Source organism: Podarcis erhardii, assembly GCF_964252035.2.
Source record: "Podarcis erhardii genome assembly, chromosome: 17".
NCBI classification, from domain to species: Eukaryota; Metazoa; Chordata; class Lepidosauria; order Squamata; family Lacertidae; genus Podarcis; species Podarcis erhardii.
Genome location: NC_138515.1, coordinates 4,890,466 through 4,911,092, shown reverse-complemented (window position 1 = coordinate 4,911,092; position 20,627 = coordinate 4,890,466).

Genomic DNA, 20,627 nt, shown 5'->3' with positions numbered 1-20,627 from the left:
GCCAACCAGAGAATATTAAGAAGCAAAGCAGATAGTAAGCCTGATCTTTATTAAACTGTTGCAACAGGGTCCCCCGCTCACCCCACGCAGGGAGGGAGGAGAGGAACCCTGAACATTGGTGTGCAAGCTCTTCTATAGACTTTTGAAATTGCCTACCCTGTAGCTCAAGACCACCCCCCAAAACATCATACAGTACATACTTCACAGAAAGAGGTAGTGCCCAGAAGAAATTTGAGTGTGTTGCTTCTCTCCTGTACTGCCAGGATACCTGATAATGCCTTATCTGATTGCCTTTTCTGGGCAGCCTGGCCGTTCCTTTGAGATGGTAAATACTTAGTTCCTGAATCTCTTACACCAGGCATAGTCGGCATGTCCACTTCATCAAATCTGGCCCTCTTTGAAAAAAGTTTGGGCACCCCTGTCTTACGCATATTGATAGTGTGCTCAGCTTAACAGATACTTGCCAGACTGTATTTACAGAGAGGTGGAAGCCCCTTCAGTCCAAAGACAATTGGAAAGCTTTTCCCATTTCCTTCCTCCTTGCAGAGAAATATTTGAGGTCAATTTGGGAGGGTCAAAATGGCTTCAGGATTGTTCTCCTGTACTAGTTCAAACACGTGGTTTATATACTTATGTATGTGTTTGCCTTGTACATTTATGAACATTTATTTTATATATATATATATATATATATATATATATATATATATATAACCTTAGAATTCCTATTACACCGTGTTCCTTTGACACCCACCAACATTTTGGGTGCTCTCTCAACTCCTCTTTGTCTGGAAGAGGCAATGCAAGCCAAGGATTTACTCATGCTTATCCCCAGAGTTCTCTGCAAAGGGAGAATGGTGGGGCAGTGGGCTCTTGTCTGTGTTTGTGGCCCCAGTGAACACCTGACCTCCCAGGCCCACAGCTTGGCAACTGCTTGCCCCCCTCCCCAGTGCTTCCATTGAGGAAAGGACTTTCGCCTCACAGAGTGGGAATGATCAGCAAGCTCAGCCTTTCCTAGACAAAACCAAAATAATGTTTTTATGTGGGTCTTCCACTGAGACGTCAGGGATTGCAACAGACTTTTATTGCCTCCAAAGTTTGTGTGTGTACTCTGCTGGTCATCTGTCAGAGCAGTTCCATAAAAACACAGACTCTTGCTTGACCCTGGCGAAAGAAAAGGCGAGCTTTGAACCTTCCACCCCAGCAAGACAACCTGATGGAAGCTTCTGCAGCTCAACTATTCTGTCCCATAAAAATAGTTAATTTTGCTTCTAAGAGTCAGGTGTACAAATAACCTGCCTCCCCTCCCTCTTTGAAAAATGCTGTGAGGAGAATGGAGGGAGGCTCTGGTAACTAAAATAAGGCAAGCAGGTGTCTCTCAGCTTCTTTCAGAGAAGGTGTCAAATATTGTTTCCAGAGCCCAGATCGCCTCCCATCAGGTGCAAAATTATTTCCATAACCTCATCTCAAGACTTCTTGAGCAGTGCAGCCTTGAGCACTGCCCTCCCTTGTCAAATGAGAAATGAATGCCTGGCTCTAGAAAGTAACCATCTCGGGAAGAAGGCACGGAGCAATGCTGGACCCCTGCTTTTGAGCTCACTCACAAAACTTCCAAGTGTTTCTCTGCAACCACGAGGGCCAGGATCCTGCTTTGTTTGTGAGGGGAAGAAAGTGGATGAGAAGAGAGACCATCTCTCATTGTGCAGGTGTCAGCAATAGGATTTCCCAGCTGCGCAGCAACTCGATTGGTACCCGGATTCAAGCGATGCCTTCGAGGGCAGCTCCGTTTCAGGCTCTCTTCACCCGCAAAGTCTTTCTTTGAGATGCTGAAACCAAAGTGCCTGGATTCCTCTTGTTCCTCCCCCGCCCCTCCCTTTCTTCTACTGCTTAAGACGCCTCCGAGAATCTAAATAAAACTGGGCCTTTGATCTGGTGAAACAATAACAATGAAATATTTATCCGTGCATCAGGGACTTAGCAACATTCCAACATGCAGGTGTTGCCAGTCGAGGAGGAGATGCAAATTGTATCCATCAGGATAGTTTCCTACCACTCCATCAATTCCCCCCCCCCCATACTGATTCCCTATATTTGTGGTAGGATATACCTAGGGACGCGGGTGGCGCAGTGGGTTAAACCACAGAGCCTAGGGCTTGCCGATCAGAAGGTTGGCAGTTCGAATCCCCGTGACGGAGTGAGCTCCCTTTGCTCAGTCCCAGCTCCTGCCAACCTAGTAGTTTGAAAGCACGTCAAAGTGAAAGTAGCTAAATAGGTACTGCTCCGGTGGGAAGGTAGATGGTGTTTTTGTCCACTTCTCTGGTTTCACCAGAAGCAGCTTAGTCATGCTGGCCACATGACCCGGAAGCTGTACGCCTGCTCCCTCGGCCAATGAAGCGAGATGAACTCCGCAACCCCAGAGTCAGTCACAACTGGACCTAATGGTCGGGAGTCCCTTTACCTTTACTTTACATGCACCTACCTATAATAAAAACCCAGTATTCCCATTATACCAAGTAACAAACCATTCCAAATGGCTCCCTCTTTCCTCCTGTTAGGAAAAGGAAATTGGCTGCAACCCAATTGACCTTAATGCTGCTAGCATTTTCACCTGTTTACAATTATTTTCGAAATACTCCAGAAAGTTTTTCCACTCCATAGCTTCTTGGTCTTAGGTGGACTGCTTACATCCTGATGATAACAGCAACTGATCTGCCTCACAGGGTGTATTTATATATCTATTGCATTTCTATTCCTCTCTCCAAGGAGCTCAAGGTGACATACATGGTCCCCCCCCATTTAATCCCCACAACAACCCTATGAGGTTGGTTAGGCTGAGGGGCAGTGAATAGCCCCCAAAGTCAGTCTGGGAGCCTCATGGCTGAGTGGGGATTTGAACCCGGGTTCCTGAGGCCCTAGCCCAGGGCTTGGCAAGGTTTACCTCGCCTGGGCTGGTTCACTCCAGCGGAGATCCCACTGCAGGCCGGATTGCGCATGTGCATGAGTGTGCGTGCCTGCGATTTTCAGTGTCTACATCTGTGCAGACGCGATTTCCGGCATCTGCGCATGCACAGGTGAGATTTTCGGTGCCGCTGAATCGAGTCCCCGCACTGCGCTGGTTTAGCGTGGCGCGCAGGGACTCACTGAACAGATGGCTCGGTTCGGGAGCAGCTCATGGGCTGGTTAAACGACCCCCGTGGGCCGATTGTGGCCCATGGGCCTTAGGTTGCTGACACCTGCCCTAGCCTGATACTCTAAGCACGACACCACAATGGTGGTGTAGTGGTTAAGACGGTAGACTCGTAATCTGGTGAACCGGGTTCGCTTCCCTGCTCCTCCACATGCAGCTGCTGGGTGACCTTGGGCTAGTCACACTTCTCTGAAGTCTCAGCCTCACTCAGTGTTTGTTGTGGGGGACGAAGGGAAAGGAGAATGTTATCCGCTTTGAGACTCCTTCGGGTAGTGATAAAGCAGGATATCAAATCCAAACTCTTCTTCTTCTTCTCTCTAAACAATGCAAAATGTTACTCTGATAACGTTTGTCAAGTGGTTTGAATGCTGAAAGTGTTACATAAACAGCCAGGATTATTATTTTTGCATAATTTGGCACATGTTTAATACACAAAGCTACTTTTAGAATCTGGGTTCTTGTCACTACAGCCCCTCTGAGTGATGATGCAGCCTGTAACGTGAGTGGTGTTAACTGTGTAGATGCGCAACTGGTTCTTGTGCTCTACAATAAGGAATGCAGAGTAACTACCACTTGTTCATGCGACGCTCACCACAGTTCCTTGCCATCTCTTAAGTTGGGGACAGGTGCTGCAGGTGAGGAGGGCAGGCAGCTCAGATGTGAAGGAAGGCAACAGAGACACACCTGGAGATTCAAAGCTATACCTGGCGTTTTCTTGGTAAGAGGCAGCAAACCCAGCTCACTAAGACCTAACACACACATTCAGAAAGAGTCACATTAATTTTAGTTAACAAAAAGTATACAGTGCCCACTTAGTAGGAGACCTCTAAGCAATTAACTAAAAAATAAAAAATGGTAATGCTGAAAAAATAGAGCACAGAACTGTATATATGAATGCCCCCCTGTGTACATTTGGGTGTTGTTGTTTTAAGCCCAACAATAAACACATTGCAATTAAAAAGCTTGTGCGTGATTAAGATGTCACTATAAATAGATAGTTGTATAAATACTATATTTACTTTATAAATAGATGAAATGGGACGGCCAACCTTTTGCAACATTAAGCCTGGATGTTGTAATTATGGCGCATCCGTGGACCAATTGGGGAGGGGGGCAAGGATACAGAGATGCTGCTGTTTAGCACTAAGCCCCCTGTTCCCATTTAGCAAAGAGGCTTGCTACTTCACCAAGAAAAACAGCAACCACCTCTTCTGCGTGTTTGCCTTTAACAATGGCTTTGTTTGCAGATAGCAGCAGGGAGACTTTTCCATGCTGCTGGTAAAAGACACCGGAATAGGGGCTTGCTTTAAAAACGGGGAGCTGGCAAGCCTATCTACCAACTTCAGGTGTCTTGCCACCTTTCCCTTTTGTCAGGGTCTTTTTGCTTGATACTGAAATTCAGCCAGTGAAGTTTTTGTTCCTTTATGAGTGTGCAAGGCTGGTGTCCCTAAAAGTGGCAAGCCCTAGGACAGAGGGATGGGCAGGACCGGATGAGGGGAGAGAGAGAGATTGCTGTGTATGTTACATCACAACCAACCAGGAATCCAGGGGGGAATTGGATAACAAGAGATCCGAGGAAAAGAGGACAGTGAGCTGCAGTGAGTAAGACTTCCTGAGAGGTTCCAACTCCATTTGCAGAGCCATTGCGAGTGGAGACATCGCAATGTCCTCCAGGGCCACTCTAAAGCAGAACTGCACAGCAGAAAAGAATTGAAGAGACAAAGCAGTAAGGCTACAATCAGTGTGTGTGTTGGTTGGGTTGTGACTGCTACTCTTGTGATTTCCCTGCTCCTAAATATGCTGAGTGGAGGGACGCGGGTGGCGCTGTGGGTTAAACCACAGAGCCTAGGACTTGCCGATCAGAAGGTCGGCGGTTCGAATCTCCGCGACGGGGTGAGCTCCCGTTGCTCGGTCCCTGCTCCTGCCAACCTAGCAATTCGAAAGCATGTCAAAGTGCAAGTAGATAAATAGGTACCGCTCTGGCGGGAAGGTAAACGGCGTTTCCGTGCATTGCTCTGGTTCGCCAGAAGCGGCTTAGTCATGCTGGCCACATGACCTGGAAGCTGTACACTGGCTCCTTCGGCCAATAAAGCGAGATGAGCGCGCAACCCCAGAATCGGTCATGATTGGACCTAATGGTCAGGGGTCCCTTTACCTTTACCTTTAATGATGTGCACACACATGTGGGAATCAGACTTTGGTGACTGGCAACTGAGTGCATGAACTGACATAACTAACACTATTGCATGTGTAGTGAGATAACATGTGTAGTGGACCTAATGGTCAGGGGTCCCTTTACCTTTACCTTTAAATATGCTGAGTATCTGCAGAAACAGTCACAGTTCCTGCCCTTCCTGGAGCCATAGATTGCCTCTGTAGCGATTGTGCCAGGTCGTCGATCAACCTGTCAGGAAAGGTGGGGTGAAAGTGACTTTAAAAAGCGAATCTGGCCATTGGAGGGAGACTTTGGCCTGGACCAGTGAAAGTGCCATGGCCCAGGAACTGCCATGACCATGAGGAAAGTGAGAAGAGCTGCTCCCAGCTGCTGATTCATAGAAGGCCCAGGCCTATGGAGTCCAGTGCATCATGTGCAGACCTCACAGAAGTGAGCATGAGCTATGCAAGCACAGTTTTTCCCCTCTCAACAGCCTTATAAGGTAGCTTAGTCTGAGAGATAGCAGCTGGCCCAAGGTCATGCACAGAGCTTCCTAGCTGAGCAGAGATTTGAACCCATATTTTTCTGGCCAAACTCAACACTTTGCCTACTGTTGCACCACAGTCAAGTAGAGTCAATTTTTCAACATGCCTCTGTACCTATGCATCAAACAGCAGCTTCATTGGCTGGAATTAGCAGGTGCTAACACCTCCTCATGCTGTGAAAAACATCATCTGGCTTGCATCTGTGGATCAAGCTGCTGTTGGAGGAGCCCCCTGTGCCAGTGAATTTTCCCTGTCAGTTGGCGACTGTACTCCAGGGTTCTATAATGCCCACCTCCCGCTGGAACGCAAGTCCAGAAGGGAAAGCGCTGTATGCGCTAGAACTCTTCTGAGCCCCCTCCATTTCAATAAGAACTTCCCGATGGAATGTGCTCCTAGTTCAGGACTGCCAACTAGCCAGAAAAAGCCTGCATACCTGCTCTTGCACCCCTAAGAGCAACTCAATTTGCAGGAATTAGCAGCCTATATTAAGGTTTCCAAGGCTAGTAGTGCAGATGGGGAGAGATGTTATTACTTTCCGATGGCTGCAAATTACACGGTTGTTAAAGGGCCAGTTCAAAAGTTGGCAATCCTTCGTTATTCTGTATGTATTATGCATATTTAGGTTTTCTGCCGAGGGCATCTAAGCATCTTGAGCCAGCCTTTGCTGAAGCATCCGGAGAGTTTGGGACAATGATTAATTTCTTTAAAGTGAGGTTGTCAGGCTGCTTTTAAAAGCACAGGAGCAGGTGTGCTGTTAAAAGAAAAGAAGAAAAGTGGGGGCGGGGGAGAGAGACCTTCATAACTCTCCTGAGAGCCTTTTTTGCCTTCCAGCATTTTACACATCCATCTCCAATTCTATCAGGAAAAGAGGTTCTGGAGCCGAGTCCTTGCTTGCATTAAGCCCTGGCCTTATTATACCTAGTTGCCATTGTGGTGCAGTTGATGCAGGGCACGGAGAAAATATTGTCCCTTTGCAACCTGACTGCCCAGTAAACTAACTAAAACTACACCAAGAACCCTGGGAACTGTAGTTTCTTAAGAGTAGTTAGGAAATTGTAGCACCGTGAGAAGTAAACTGTATTTCCCATGATTCTTTGCCAAGGGGTGTGACCTTTAAATGTGTGATGTGTATGCAGCTGCCCAAACATAATGTAAGCTTTGGTTTCTGTAAGCAAATTAAGGAGAGTCATTTATGATTAGCCTGACACACGTACCCTGCAGGGAATTTGCAGGATTTTTTCTTGATTCCCCATCTCTGTCCTTCACTTGCATTTTAAATTTTCTATACAATAATAGATCCAGATTCCTGATTGGGAAACACTTTCGGCTAGGATTAGGCAGTATGCAAAATTCACCCCAATGAATCTTCTTTCTTGGCCAGGAGAAAAACGTTTCTTGATAAAATTGTAAGAATTCCAATTTTCAGAGAAATAAAAGAGCTTGGGGTGGTTTTTTTTGGCTGTCCCCATCTAATACAAGGCAGGACTATCTAGCAACTTAAATTAGGCAGCAGTAGCAACACCTCTGTGCCTGTTCTGTTCCCTTCCTGCCTTGTCAGTAGAGAGGGCTTGCCATTGATCAGTTTTCAAAGCACTCGGGTAGAATAGATCAATGACCATAATATATATTTTTAATGGCCATAATATTAATAATCCTTAATTTAGTTTGGTGGAAAGGAATAGATAATTGGAGAAAGGATTCTCAGCGACAGGCATGATGGCAAGTATTGATACTTGCTCTGTGGGAGGCCTGCCAACTTCTCCATAGTTGTGCCTTAGCATCAGTTTCCAATTAGCAGTAGCTACAGTTTATGTCCCTATTCTGGAAAGCTTCAGCTGCTGCTAAAGCCACAGAAGCAAGTCAAGCAGAGAGGTGTTGCTTATAGGGATGGGCCAAGGAGCACAGTCCCCAAATACCTTTCTAGGTGTCTTGAGAGCCAGTGTGGTGTAGTGGTTAAGAGCAGTGGACTCGTAATCTGGTGAACTCGGTTCACTTCCCCACTTCTCCACATGCAGCTGCTGGGTGACCTTGGGCTAGTCACACTTCTTTGAAGTCTCTCAGCCCCACTCACCTCACAGAGTGTTTGTTGTGGGGGAGGAAGGGAAAGGAGATTGTGAGCTGCTTTGAGACTCCTTAGGGTAGTGATAAAGCAGGATATCAAGTCCAAACTACTCCTCCTCCTCCTCCTCCTCCTCTTCTTCTTCTTCTTCTTCTTCTTCTTCTTGAGTAAGTAATGATTCTGGGTGGGGAGGCCTGATCTGGGTTACTGAGTAGGATATGAATGTGAGTAAATCAATTTGATTTTATCTAGGGGTGATTTGGCAGATAATGCCTGGGGTTAGTGGAAAGACAATTGAATTGATCTTGTGTGGGTATAGGATCTGTTGGAAATAAATTGGCAGTGCCTGAATTGAAGAGAAGCTGAGCTGGGGGTTAGGTGCAAATTAACTGAAGATTTTATCTGGGGTGATCTGGATGAGAAATCAGCTGGCTTCTCTTCTGTGCTATATACAGTGGTACCTCGGGTTACATACGCTTCAGGTTACAGACGCTTCAGGTTACAGACTCCGCTAACCCAGAAATAGTGCTTCAGGTTAAGAACTTTGCTTCAGGATGAGAACAGAAATTGTGCTCCGGCGGTGTGGCGGCTGCAGGAGGCCCCATTAGCTAAAGTGGTGCTTCAGGTTAAGAACAGTTTCAGGTTAAGAACAGACCTCTGGAACGAATTAAGTACTTAACCCGAGGTACCACTGTACATGCTAAATGTTTGTCTGTGTTTTTCACAATGGAATGCTCTCCAAATATTGCTGGACTCCAACTCCCATCATTCCCAACCATGGGCCAAGCTTGCTGGGAGTTGGAGTCCAACACTGCCTGGAAGGCCACATTTATCCCATCCTTGCCAGTCAGTTGACAATCTTAGCATGGAACCTGTAGCACTAGATGCCTAAAGTTGCCACCATATCTGTGGATAGATTCTCTTGGTGTTTCCAGGTGGACTGTTTATTGAGCTTTCTTCTTGATTTGTTTGCAGGGAAATGAGACAACACTGGCTATGGAATGAGTATTAAATTACGTTGGTTAGACGGAACGTTGTGTTAAAGCAATTGTAATCCCACACTTTCCAGTGCATTTTCCTATCACTTTCCTTACTGCAAAAAACCTGACCTTTGGGGAAATGTGTTTGTTGCGCAAGATCTCTCATTCAGCTGCAATGAGCCAGTATGGGATTGAAACTCACCTGAAAACAGTGACCATGTGGAATTGTCTCTGTGCCTTTAGGAGTTGCAAAATAGGCAGAAATCCACAGGTGAAGTTTCCGTCGTTACGCAACTGCTAAAAGCAAAAGTCTGCAATTGTAAAATTGGAACTATCATTGTTGATGACAAGGATAAAGATTGTAAGCTTTCTTTCAAAATCTATAAATGGAGCCGTTAGTCTGATTCAATGTGGGGATGACAGGTAGATGGAGATTCAGGGATGGGAAGGAGCCAGTGTGGGACACGAAATTGAATTTGCAGGAAAAGCAGTCTGTTACATCCTCCCTTGCAAAACTGTATTCCTAAGAGCCCCAAAGCTGGATTCAAGGAAGACCTAGATCCTTCCAGTTAGGGTCCCAAAACAGTGAACTGTCACCCTCCAGATGTTGCTAAACTCCAAACTCCACTGTCCTTGACCAGTGGAAATGCTGGCTGGATCTAAAGGGAGCTGGAGTCCAGTGAAACATGGAGGAACACAGGTTCCCCAGCCTCACGTGAAAAATATTGCTTCCCAGCTGATCAGAGAGGAGAAATTCTGGCCTGTTTCTTTGCTTTTATCAGCAACTTGAAAATGATGCTTGTTCGTTTTTCTGTTATGGTTATCTGTGAGCTCCCCAAATTCTCTTTTAAGTTTGGTGCTTTTGTTTTTCTATTTATTTTGCATTTTTGTTTTTGAGACTTTTTTGGTTAATTTGTTTTTGTGACTGTGTGGAACCCAGTTCAGCTACTGAATGACTGATGGTGTGACTGCAGAAATGGATAAAAGCCTCCCATCCAAACAATGACTATCATCAGTGCAGGTAAGAAATTTTTTTTATCATCTACAATACTGTCTTATTTATTTTATAGTACAGTACATTGATTATTGCTTTCATTTTATGGATCAATGGTCTCATTAGGTAGTAAAGTTCATGTTAAATTGCTGTTTTAGGGGTTGTTTTTAAAAGTCTGGAACGGATTAATCCATTTTGCATTACTTTTTATGGGAAAGTGTGCCTTGGTTTTGGAACGCTTTGGTTTTGGAACAGACTTCGGGACTTATTAACTTTGAGAACCAAGGTACCACTGCACCACTCAGTGTTTGGCGATCAAGCTGCTAATCAATGCACACAAATGGGGGCAAGGGTGCCAACTTGAATAAAATATTGGGGGGGGGCAGGTAACACCCCATACACATAATTGATCACAAGATGCAGTGCACACACAGCAATGTCCATCAACTTTGGGGGGTCCCAGCTCCCTCTAATATTTTATTGGGGAGGCAAAGGGACTTCAGCCCCTAGGAGTCGGCTCCTATGAACGGGAGCCAGAATACAACCCCTCACCTTGCATGTATCCCTTGCAGGGAAATAAGCTAACTTTTGGTCATGTTACTTGGCTTCCCAGCATTTAAGTGCTCAGTTTCCCCTAACGTTTTAAGGGTGGGCTTTCTAGAGCTAGTGTTTCCTTCGAATTAGGCTTGACTGAGGCTGCAAAATGAGGTTAGGAATTTCAGCAGGTGCCGCTTGCCTTTCTTGAAACATTGATTTTTCTGAATCATTGCCACTTGGCAATGGAAGTGTGAACCAACAATTAAGAGTGCCTCTGAGCATGTATAGACTATAATTCCCCCTATCTGATTGGATTTTATTCTGATCCTGATCTGATTTGAGGATGTATTTTAACTGATTGTCCGATTTTATGTTAATGTGTTATACATTTGATGTTAGCCGCTCTGAGCCCGGCTTCAGCTGGGGAGGGCGGGATATAAATAAAATTTATTATTATTATTATCTGGGAATGCAGGAAGAGCTTCTACAATGGCACAGAGCTCTGGAAGCACTCACTTTGAAAATCAACAGTAGGTTGCAATGGATTGGGGTAGTTTGAAAATGGGGGAAGTTGAAACCCTTCTTCTCAGCGCTGGAATGCAGAAAGATTCTGCAATGCCATTGAGGAAGAGTTCTGAGAGCGATCGCAATGCTTTGTGTTGGAGGAGGGGAGGTTGTTGTAGCACAATGTGTTATATACCTCAAGGGCACATGGATTATGGACCAGTTCATGCTGGGCCTATGCATCTAGTAATTATTATGACCAGTGTCAATGAGCATATGCACAATTCATATTAAAGGACACAACTCCCTTTGCTTTAAAATATAGAGGGGAGAGAGGTTGTTGATGTGTGTTGATAACTTTGCAGTAGTTTCCAGAAGATTAGCCCTGTCACCATTCTGCCTAGATAATCGGTCACTGCAACAATTTCACCTTAGGTAATTGCCACTCTGTCCTTGTTTCATTTATTTCCCCTCCCACTTCACTCCTCTCTCTACATACACAAAAAAACTCCCATGTATGTGCTTATGTTTGCCAATTCAGGATGGAGCTTCCTGCAGCTTGTGACGCAGACTGTGGCCCACAAATGCTTCAACCACAATAAATTTGTACGTTCCCTGTTTGCGCTTCTTAGCCAGCCCCACCCAGCCAGGTGGCCGCCAGATGTGTTGGGGAGCAGAACTCCCTTCATCGCAGCCAACACAAATATCTGAAGAGTACGGAGTTGAGGAAGACTGCCCTTAGTCTTTAAGGTGCCACAAAAAGTCCTTGCTACAGTTATTTTGTGACAGTATTAAAAACCCAAAAAGGTGATGACGCCGCACCTTTTTTGTGCAGTGTCATCTTGAATATATCTTCTCATCTTTGCTGAGAATCTTGCCCTCCCTCTGAAATCTACGCCTCCCCTATGTGGTCTGATATGGCAGCTCTCCAGGGACTCCTCTGGAGTATGGATAACTGCAGCCGTTACCCTCACTAGAGCCTTTCCCTGTCTTGCAGTTGGGGACCCTGTTAGGGGAAGGTGCCACAAAACCCAACCTGAAACCTTCCACAAGCGACAGAGTGTGTTCCATGCATCATGGAGCGAAGACAGCCCTTCCCTCTTTTCGCATCCATGCTTCCACATCCCCCCCTCTAGAAAGGGGAGGGGGGTTCTGGGGAGTGGGGGGGGGGTTGAGTGAGCCTCCTTCTTCTGAAACCGGTTGTTTTTCTGGGGCGCATCTCTCCCAAGCGCTGACATATCGGGGTCACCGTCACCCGCCTGTCGCTGAGCTGGCTTTGAAGGCTCCAGATTAAAGAGCGGTGGCTGTCACAGGCGCCGAGCTAATTGAGAGCTGACGTGGGCGCCAGGGGCCTCAGGTGTGCCCGTGTCTATGGAAGGATCCTGCCTCTTCAGAAGAGAGTGGGGCACAGTGAACGCTGGTGGGGGGCACTTGCTCCAACTCAGACCCACTTTGAAATGGTGTTGGGATGTGTGCTGTGCATAGGATGGGGAGACGGATTGTGAGGGACCCATAACCAATGGGGGATGCCTCCTCTTAGGGTTCATTACGTTTCCAAGCACAATTCAAAGTGTCGGTGTTGACCTTTAAAGCCCTAAACGGCCCAGTATACCTGAAGGAGCGTCTCCACCCACATCGTTCTGCCCAGATGCTGAGGTCCAGTGCCAAGAGCCTTCGGGTGGTTCCCTCATTGCAAGAAGAAAAAGCCACAGGGAACCAGGCAGAGGGCCTTCTCGGTAGTGGCACCCGCCCTGTGGAACGCCCTCCCACCAGATGTCAAAGAGATAAACAACTACCTAACATTTAGAAGACATCTGAACGCAGACCTGTTCAGGGAAGTTTTTAATGTGTGATATTTTAATGTATTTTTAATCTTTGTTGGAAGCCACCCAGAGTGGCTGGGGAAACCCAGCCAGATGGGCGGGGTACAAATAACAAATTATTATTATTACTATTTATTATTATTATTATTATTATTATTATTATTATTATTATTATTTAGTCATGACGGTTTCCATTCCAAGAGTCACAGAGACTTCATATAGTGACAGTCCATTTGTGATGGATACTTTTCAGTTTGCGCAAGATAAGGTTGCGGAATGATGTGGCCCCCTGCTGCGTGCGCTTAAGATCTGTGCTCATGGTTGCTTAATAAATGTCAGAACAGCGTGTGACCAGGTCAAGGAGGGTATCAAGGGAGCCATGATCTCACCTACGGAGACTGTAGCAAAAACTCTCCTGTTCCTGAATCTCTCCATTACAATGAAATCACTCTACCTTTCACGGGCGACAGTCCTAGAATGTGTGGTGACCAGTTGATTCCAGGTTTTTATATTTGAAACTAGTTATTTTGCTCCCTTCCGGTCTAGTTTTTAGCATAGCTCTGGGACTGAAACTTGCCCCTTCATGAATTACCTGTGCTGAGAGATATGAGGGAAAACAGGGTTGAGTACAAACCTGTTGATTCTCCTAGACTTCAATACAGCTTTTGATAGTATTGACCACATTATCATTCTGGGCTGCCCTGCCTAGATAGGCTTTCTAAGAGAAGTGGCACACTTTTGCAGTGGCTTTGCTCCTTCTTGGTACGATGAACTACTGCCTCACCCTGTAGCTCAGCGATGGGGAACCTTTGGCCTTCAAGATGTTACTGAGCTACAACTCCCAACTATTGGCCATGCTTGCAGGGACTGATTGGAGTTGCAGGTCAGCAACAACTGGAGGACCAAAAGTTCCCCACAGTTGCCATGCCCCCTCATGTTTCTGAACATCTCAATCAGCCTTCCTCAACCTGATGCCCTCCATATGTTTTGAACTACAACTCCCATCATCCTCAGCCGGCATGGCCAGTAGTCAGGAATGATAGGAGTTGTAGTCCAGCGACATCTTGAAGGCCACAGGTCCCTCACTCCTGATCTAGGCAAAACCACTGAGAGAAGTCGTTCACAGATGTGGGCTGGGATTCAAGTGGGTATGCTGGCGATACCCAATTTTGTGTTTCGTTTCCATTGCCTGATTCTGGGGAGGCAATGAAAGTTCTAAACTTGTGTCTCATCACAGTTTTGGAGGAGAGGGCACTGAACAAACTGAAATGTAATCCAGACACAACAGAGTCACTATTGTGGAAGTACTGAAGATCTGGGAAGAGGTATTTTGGTTATGTTAGAATCCAGGGGTCAGCAAACTTTTTCATCAGGGGCCCGGTCCACTGTCCCTTAGACCTTGTGGGGGGCTGGACTATATTTTGAAGGGAAAAAAATGAACGAATTCCTATGCCCCACAAATAACACAGAGGTGCATTTTAAATAAAAGCACACATTCTACTCATGATTCCTGGACCACAGGCTGGATTTAGAAGGCAGTTGGGCCAGATTCGGCCCCCGGGCCTTAGTTTGCCTACCCATGTATTAGATGGAGTTTCATTCACCCTAAAGCAACAGGCATGGATTGTAGGGGGTGTTCTTGAACCCATTTCTGCTTACTGGTGACAGTGGAACCAGTAACTGCCCTTTGCTAACTCCACCGGGTTCTCCAGCTACACTTCCTAGACAAAAGTCAGACCTGGCCTTGGTCACTCATGCCCAGGTTCACAGTGGATTACTGAAATACAATCTATGTTGAGGTGTCTCTGAAGGAAGTCCAGGAAGTTCAATTGGTTCAGAATGCTGTGGCCAGGCTTTCATCTGGGGTCTGCACCACTGACGGTCATTCTGGCTACCAATTTGTTTCTGGGCTCAATTCAAGGTGCTGCCTGCGGCTTTTAAAAGTCCTAAGCCACCTGGGACCAGCTTTGGGCTCCTTCAGGAGGAAGGGTGGGGTATAAAGCTCAATAAATAAAATAAAATAAATATCAAGCATTATTGCTCACTGCCCCACCCCACAACTAGCTGGAGATTAGATGACAACTCTTTAATGAGCTGTATTCACTCTGATTTGTTTGCGGAGATGTTAGACAGCTCTTGCGTCAAAGCCAGCATTATCCCACATTCTCTGGTGTGTTCCCCCATCCCTGTCCTTATCACAAAAGACTGATCTTTTGCGGAAGTGTGTTGGTTGCACAAGAGCTCCAAGTCAGCTTTAATTGCTCAGCCTCAATTTGCTGGTATGTGACTGAATCCCACCCAAAAATAGTGACAGTCTGGCAGTTCCTCAACTCTACTATGAAAGACTTTGCTCCTTGTTTTTTGCGCACCGGGCTGCTGCTGAAGGCATAAGAGCAGACCAAGCCTATTTGTTTTCTGATCAGTTGGCAACCCTACATGAATGGAAGGTTGACTTATTGGTGGAATAGAAAGAGATTCTGTGGTGGTGATCACATGCAAAGGGGGAGAGGGTTCCTGTGCCTTTAAGAGGGAATTTTAACAGCATAACAGCATGACAAGCTGCACTTCCCATAATATTTTGCTGGTTGCTCCCTTGCTCCTTGCTCCCCTTTGGTGGTCCATGTGTCCCACAATACACATCCTTTCCCAGGCTCTATCAATAAAAGTAATTGCAAAGAAAGAAAAATATGTATTCTCCCCAGACCTGCCTTTTGGAACCTTGCTGGTGCTATTGGTCTGTAATTAGTATTTAGAGCAGTGGTTCCCAATTGGTGGTGGTCTGTGGCACCATTCACATAGCGAAACCCCAAGCTTTTTCAGCTGGAACTCACCGGAACTCTGTTCCGGCACCTCTCAGGTGGGCACCATTGTCAATAAGAGAATGAGAGAGGTGTTCGTGGTGGTGAGTTCCAGCACCTACTTTTCTAGAAAAATAGCATTGGCAAAAACTATCAATTTTTTATTTTATTTTTTGAATTAAGGGATCCATGGCTTATCTTTTGAAAAACAGGAGGTCCACAGCACTTAGGTCATTGGGAACCACTGATTTAGAGGAATTTGTCCCCAAGCATGATGAGGAAGTTGTAACTGCAGGACCAGACACCACTTTGCAGTTGCGCTGTTGAGCCCCTCACCAACATGAAGATGATCAATCCAGGATTTCACAAGTGCGAGGCTCTGCTTTTCTGCAAGTGCCCTCTGGTTGGTCCCTGCTTATTTCCTATTTATTATTTACTTACAATATCTATATCCCAGGAGCCTAGGGTGCCACACATGGTTCTTTCCCTCCCCATTTTATCCTCACAGCCAACCTGTGAAGTAGGTCTTGCTGTGGCAACACCATTATTCTGAACAAGTTAGAGAGCCAGTGTGGTGTAGTGGTTAAGAGCGGCGGACTTGTAATCTGGTGAACCGGGTTCGCTTCTCCGCTCCTCCACATGCAGCTGCTGGGTGACCTTGGGCCAGTCACACTTCTCTGAAGTCTCTCAGTCCCACTCACCTCACAGAGTGTTTGTTGTGGGGGAGGAAGGGAAAGGAGAATGTGAGCCGCTTTGAGACCCCTTAAAGGGAGTGAAAGGCAGGATATCAAATCCAAACTCTTCTTCTTCTCCTTGTGCCCTCCATCTTTCCCAACATCAGTGTCTTCTCCAGGGAGTCTTCTCTTCTCATGAGGTGGCCACAGTCTTGGAGCCTCAGCTCCAGGATCTGTCCTTCCAGTGAGCACTCAGGGCTGATTTCCTTCAGAATGGAGAGGTTTGATCTTCTTGCAGTCCATGGGACTCTCAAGAGTCTCTTCCAGCACCTCTTATCCATTACTGTTGCTTAATGTGGATTGCAGACTTCCTCTACCTCCATTACTTCTCCCCTTTCCATATGACATTCTCCCCCCCAAGGATTGGCATTCCCACACTTTCCCAAATACTCCAAAATCCAAATTGAGGTGGGGGGGAGTATGGGGCCAACAGAGAGTTAATGGAGGTATAGGAAGCTTACGATCCACCTTAAATGGCAGTATGGATGAGCCCCAGGCCTAGTGTTCCTGGTTGGGTTTGGTATTTTAACATGTCTTCATAGAATCAGAATGGTAGAGTCGGAAGGGACCCTGAGGATCATCTAGTCCAACCCCCTGCAATGCAGGAATCTCAACTTAGTAATACGTATAGAATCATACATATAGAATGGAGTGGTTATCCTGCATTCTGAACTATCTCTTCTCTGGTCCTAGCGAAGCCACTTTTCTTGGCTCTGCCAACATCTGAGAGCCAGGGGGCTTTTATGGGGCGGAGGAAGGGGTGCCATTGCTCGCATGCCAGCCTTAGAACAGGGAGGGAGAGGTTGGCTTTTGGCCAATGTAATGAACAGCTCTTAGCCAGAGCCTGTATTGATCGCTGCTAAGTGCTGGTTGTTCCCTCATTGCTGATTCAGAGGTTGATTCATGCTGGAGCGTCCAATTCAGAGGAGGTGGGGGAAGGAAAACTCCAATGGAGGGGATTATTGGAGCACCCAGTGATGTTGTCCATTACATTGGCCAGTGAGGAGATTCCCAGCTCAAGTGGAAACTGGTGAATCACTTGATTCCAGCAGGAAATGCTGAGTTGAAGAGGAGGGGGTTTCCAGGGATCTCCCTCCTGCAAATTTCACACATGCTGCATGGGGCCTCTACTGCTACGTAGGTGTCCCAATCCGGATATTGGCCATTCCTCTTGTATCAAGACCTACGCCTTTAGATCAGATAGGTGTGAACATGATCTGGATTGGGGAGCTACCAAAAGCACCACCCTGTGCAAAATTTACAGCAGGGGTGGGGGAAGAGGATAATATTGCCAGTTCTGTTTCCCCATCTCAGGTACTGATTTTTTAATGGCAAATCAATTGACCAAATCAAAATTCAATATGCATCTCCATTCGTTTCCTGCTTTTTCAATTGTTCAATTAGCACCATCCATTGCATTGTTAGGCTTGTGTTATGATGCTCACGGTCCTGCTGCATGATGGATTTTGTAGTCTTGAAGCATCAATAACAGCTTTTTATCCCACCTGCCTAGGTTGTTCAGTGCTACACTGTGATCTTAAAGTTGCACAAGAATGATTCAGCAGTTATGCATTTTTGGGGAGGGTTGGGAGTTGCCATCTGTGCCTTTAAACATCAACCCATCATGCAAAAATTAAGCACGGGAAACTTTCTCCACTATGAGTTAACGTCTGAGCCAGGAAAATTTCACCAGCTCAATTCACATGTGTCAAATTGCACAGCAGCTTCTGAGAAAGAAAGGCAGCCCCTCTAGCATTTATCTGATGCAAAAGATGGCAGTGCTGCAGGATTTGAGAGTGGCTGGGGTTGGGTGCAGGGGAAATCTCATGCTTTATAGGTAGATGTTGAAATTTAGACAGCAGTGTCTTTGTTTAGTAGACAGAATTCGAGTGATCCAGCCTTCCAGGTTAGGTGAAAGGGCAACAACAAGCAGTAATTACCAGAAGGGACAAAGTGGAAGATTTTTTTTACCAGCTCAGCCTAAAATGCATAAATGAAATCATGCAGCTGAGGCCTGTCCCCCTGAAGCCTTGCTCTCCATGCCAGGAGAAGCCTCACCTGCTGAATTTACGCCTGCCATGTAGCTACTAAGAGTCTTGAAAAGCATAAAGTGGCAGTGCTCCCGATGATTTGAGGTTTCTTGGGGGCGAATTGTGGGCTGATCAAAAGGAGGCAACTTTACAAGGAAGGTTGGTTCAACGAAGCAGCCCTGGCCTTCTGCCTGTGTTACAAGGAGGCATGTTCTCAGGCTTTGCTGAGAAAGCAACTTTGCTGCAGCATAACAGGCAGAAACCAACAGGAAATGTTTTCCTTAGTGAGCAGCTTTACCTGTTGAATTCTGCTTGTCATGCAGCTATCTAAAGGCAACAGGAGCCAGGCATACACCAGTCTTCTCTAAGCTACTGCTCTCCAGCTATTTCAGACCACAGATCCCATCAGCCCCAGCGAGGACACAAGCTACAGATGATGGAGGGCAGCAGGTTGGGGCTGCTACACTTTACCTGCATCACACAGCATAGAGGAAGCTGCTTGCTACTGAGTCAGATCACTGGTTTGTCCATCTAGTTTAGTGTTGTCCACTCTGACTGGCAGCAGCTCTCTAAAGTCTCACTTGGGAAGTCTTTCCAATCACTAGCTACCCAATCCTTTCAGCTGGAGATAAAGCAGGAATCGAACCTTGCACCTTCTGCGACTGCAGAGCATGTCCCCGACCACCAGCACGTGGGAACTGAAACAAGGCCCAACGTGAGAATCAAGCCTGACACACAAATTCCAGATATTGGCTGTACCATTTGTAGGGCAGGGCAGAGAGGTGGACACAGACACACTTTGGAACTCCCTAACTCAAGAAGGTGGACTGGCTCCCTCCTTGCTGTCCTTCTGCCAGCAGCTGAAGACTTTTGGGAACTGACAGCTTTTAATGAAAGAGCTGGTGCGGTGCTATTTTTATTGTAAATTATTTGTAATTATATCTATATCTATATATCTATATAGATACACATACACACACACACTTTTAATTCTATCAATGTTTAATTGTTTTTAGCTGTTCTTATTATTATTTATAAGCTGCCATGAGTCCCTGTCAGGGAGGAAGGCAGGGTATAAGTACAATACAGTCATACCTCGGGTTACAGATGCTTTGGGTTGTGTGTTTTCGGGCTGTGCACCGCGCTGAACCCGGAAGCACCGGAACAGGTTACTTCCAGGTTTTGGTGCTCGCGCATGCGCAGAAGCGCCGGATCGCAACCTGTGTGTGTGCAGACGCGACGCAGCGGGTTGCGAACACTGAGGGTTGCGAACAGGCCTCCCGCACGGATCACGTTCGCAACCCAAGCGTTCACTGTATACTACTACTACTACTAAATGCATATCATACATATTTTAAAAAGCAATCTTGAAATTGAACATTTCATTCACACACACACACACACACATATGAGAAAGTGAAAATCTGGAGACAAACGTTGAGTTTTTTCCTTCTATTTTGCCGAAGTTGTTGAGCTATTTTTAAGGAAATCCGCCCAAATCTACCCTTCTGACATGAGATGCCAAGCACCCGGCCTTCCCCGGACACACAGGCGATTTCCCTGAATCCGCTGTGCGTCCGGAAAATTCCGGAAGCATGGCAGCCCCCGGATATGAATAATAAAAGCTCACGTGTATGCTAGCAATACAGCATTTCATTGTAAAGCGCAATGGGACTCAGCCTTACCGAAGCGCTGCGCCCCTTAACAGATCCCGGCGGCCAAGTGGGAAGGGACCCCATCTTGCGCCAAGCGGGTCTCCAAGGGGTCCCCCCAGGCCACATAGAAGGAGCCGGACTCCTCCCTCGGCACCCCGTTTCAAGGAGGGAAAGCTGTGGGGTGGAGACGCAGCGTCGGCTCCGGCCCCACGACTGGCTAGCCTGGCCAGGGGAAGGCGGAAGGCGGCGCCCGGAGAGGCTGCTCGGACAGCAGCGCGCACACTGACTCGCACCCACAGGTGCCCGCCCTGTGCCACCCCCATCGCCCCCTCCTCTGGGGGGGAGCGGGAGGAGGGGGTCTGCAAAAGTACCCAGGCCCCAGCCCATGGCAGGTACGCAGGGGCTGGAGGATCTGCAGGGTCAGAAGAAGGTGGCCAGGTGGACTTTGGGCATCACCCCGTTCCTTGGGCGGACCAAGAAGAAAGCTTTTTCTGGCTTACACATAGCACTTTAAGCTGCGTCACGCGCAGTGCGGGATTTACTTATAAGCTAAACAAGCTGTAGCTTTGGGCCCCACTCTCTTGCCCCCTCCCAATATACTACTTCTTAATTGTATTTCACTATTA